The sequence below is a fragment of the Rattus norvegicus genome, chromosome 4, assembly GCF_036323735.1.
Source record: "Rattus norvegicus strain BN/NHsdMcwi chromosome 4, GRCr8, whole genome shotgun sequence".
Classification (NCBI taxonomy): Eukaryota; Metazoa; Chordata; class Mammalia; order Rodentia; family Muridae; genus Rattus; species Rattus norvegicus.
Window position 1 is genome coordinate 33384317 of NC_086022.1, and position 3395 is coordinate 33387711.

Sequence of the window (3395 nt, forward strand, 5' to 3'; positions counted from 1 at the left end):
TACTTGGTTGATTTCAGCTCTGAGTTTGATTATTTACTGCCTTCTACTCCTCTTGGGTTTATTTATTTCTTTTTATTCTTGAGCTTTTAGGTGTGCTGTCAAGCTGCTGACATATGCTTTCTCCTGTTTCTTTTTGCAGGCACTCAGAGCTATGTGTTTTCCTCTTAGTACCACTTTCATTGTGTCCCGTAAATTTAGGAATGTTGTATCTTCATTTTCATTAAATTTAAGAAGTCTTTAATTTCTTTCTTTTTTTCTTCCTTGACCAAGTTGTCATTGAGGAGAGCATTGTTCAACTCCATGTATATGTGGGCTTTCTGTCATTATTGTTGTTATTGAAGACCAGTCTTAGTGTGTAGTGATCTGTGAGGTTGCATGGGATTATTTCTATCTTCCTGTATCTGTTGAGGCCTGTTTTGTGGCCGATTATATGGTCAATTTTGGAGAAGCTTCCATGAGGTGCTGAGAAGAAGGTATATCCTTTTGTTTTAGGATGGAATGTTCTATAAATATCTGTTAAATCCATTTGGTTCATAACTTCTGTCAGTTTCTCTATGTCTCTGCTTAATTTCTGTTTCCATGATCTGTTCAGTGATGAGAGTGTGGTGTTGAAATCTCCTACTATTATCATATGAGGCTTAATGTGTGCTTTGACCTTTAGTAAAGCTTCTTTTATGAATGTAGGTGCCCTTGCATTTGGAGCATAGATATTTAGGATTGAGATTACATGTTGGTGGATATTTCCTTTGATGAATATGAACTGTCTTTCCTTATCTTTTTTAATGACTTTTGGTCAAAAGTCAATTTTATTTGATATTAGAATGGCAATTCCAGCTTTTTTCTTTGGGTCAGTTGCTTGGAAAGTTGTTTTCCAGGCATTTACTCTGAGGTAGTGTCTGTGTTTGTCTTTGAGGTGTTTCCTGCATGCAGCAAAATGCTGGGTCCTCCCAGTCTGTATAGTCTATGTCTTCTTATTGGAGAATTGAGTCCATTAATGTTGAGAGACATTAAGGATTAGTGATTGTCGTTCCCTGTTATTTTCCTTGTTAGAGGTGGAATTATATTTGTTTTTCTCTCTTTTGGTTCCATTGCAAGGAAATTATATTCTTGCCTTCTGTACAATGTAGTTTCTCTCCTTGTGTTAGAGTTTTCCATCTATTATCCTTTGTAGGGCTGGATTTGTAGAAAGATATTGCATAAATTTGGTTTTGTCATGGACTATCTTGGTTTCTCCATCTATGTTAATTGAACGTTTTGCTGGATACAGTAACTTGGGCTGGCATATGTGTTCTCTTAGGGTTTGTATGACATCTGTCCAGGATCTTCTGGCTTTCATAGTCTCTGGTGAGAAGTCTAGTGTAATTCTTATAGGTCTGCCTTTACATGTTACTTGATCTTTTTCCCTTACTGCTTTTAATATTCTTTCTTTGTTTTGTGCATTTGGTGTTTTAACTATTATGTGAGGAGAGGAATTTCTCTTCTGGTCCAATTTATTTGGAGTTCTGTAGGCTTCTTGTATGTTTATGGGCATCTCTTTCTTTAGGTTAGGGAAGATTTCTTCTATAATTTTGTTGAATATATTTACTGGCCCTTTAAGTTAGGAGTCTTCACTTTCTTCTATACCTATTATCCTTAGCTTTGATCTTCTCATTGTGTCCTGGATTTCCTGTATGTTTTGAGCTAGGAGCTTTTTGTATTTTACATTATCTTTTGCAGTTGTGCCAATGTTTTCTATGTTATCTCCTGCCCCTGATATTCTCTCTTCTATCTCTTGTAGTCTGTTGGTAATGCTTGTATCTATGGTTCCTTGCCTCTTCCTTTGGTTTTCTATATTCAGGGTTGTCTCCCTTTGTGCTTTCTTTATTGTTTCTATTTCCATTTTCAATTCGTTCACCTGTTTGGTTGTGTTTTCCTGTAATTCTTTTATGAATTTTTGTGTTTCCTCACTAAGGGCTTCTACTTGTTTATTTGTGTTTTCCTACATTTCTTTAAGGGAGTTCTTTATATCTTTCTTAAAGTCCTCTATCATTATCAAAATTGGTGATTTTAAATCTAAATCTTGCTTTTCTGGTGTGTTTGGATATCTAGTATTTTCTTTGGTGGGAGAACTGGGCTCTGATGATGCCAAGTAGTCTTGGTTTCTGTAGCTTAGGTTCCTGCGCTTGCCTCTAGCCATTGGGTTGTCTCTGGTGTTTGCTTGTCTTGCTGTTTCTGAGAGTGACTTGACCCTGCTGTAGGCCTCTGTAGCACTCCTGTAGAACTGTTCTCCTGTTTTCTTTCAGCCTTTCCTGAGAACAGGTGCTCTGATTTCAGGTGTGACAGCGCTCTTGGAGACTGTCTTCCAGCTCTAGGCGTGGACAAGAATCTAAGGGTCCTGCTCCTCATTGCTCGTGTAGGTCCTTGCACCCTGCGGGCACAGTTGGCACTATGTGATTCTCTCTTGGGTCTGGACTGTGGGCAGAGGGTATTCTCCTCTGACTTCTCAGGAGTATCCACACTTCTGAGGGTCCAACGGGATTTGGATGCAGGGAGCTGTTTGGCAGGATCAGTTCAGTCCTGGGTGCAGACCAGAACCGCAGGTACCAGCAGCTGTCTGTTCCTATATCCCTATGTCCAGAGGCACTGTGCAGTTTCTCCTGGGACCAGGAATGTGGGCCGAGGTGTGTAAAGGTGGCAGTCTGTCCTGAGTCCTCAGGATGTCTGCACTCCTGGGTGGTCAGCTCTCTTCCCCACGGGATTTGGGTGCAGGGAACTCTCTACATTTCTATCAGCATTTCATGGTCTCTTGCTCTTGTTTCTTAAGCTGAAAGGCATCTCATTTCTAAGGATGTTCTTCATGAATTAGAGTAGTTAAAGGTTATCTTCGTATACTTATGAAATCTTCACTTTGGCAGGCTTCTTTTTCAAACAGGCTTATTTCTTCTTGAACTGTAGATGTTTTAGTGTATTCTGAATGTTATTTCTTTGTCAAGTATACACATGGGAAATTCCTTCTATTCACATGAGTTGCCTTTTTGCTCTATTTACAAAATACTTATCATTGTGTCTTCAGCTTTAAATTAAATCACACTGTTGTTCTTGCTTTCTTTTTTAAGAAAAGTTTTCAAGTTTTTGTCCCCACCAGCGGGGACCCAGTTATTCAGGGTCCCGAAGGGGCGCTACCCTTGGACCTAATGGGGGGGGGGGCGAGAGAAGAAGGAGACCAAGCAAAGTTCTGTTGTCAAGGTCTCGTTTATTGAGAGAAATGTACAGCATTTAAAGCTCTGAGGCAGGAATAGAAGCAGGAACTGAAGCTTCCTGGGGGAGTTTGGGAAGTGCCCAAGGATATAAGGTGAATCACTACAATGCAAGATATCCTCCTATAACAAAGAGGCAACAGTCTTCCGGGGACATGT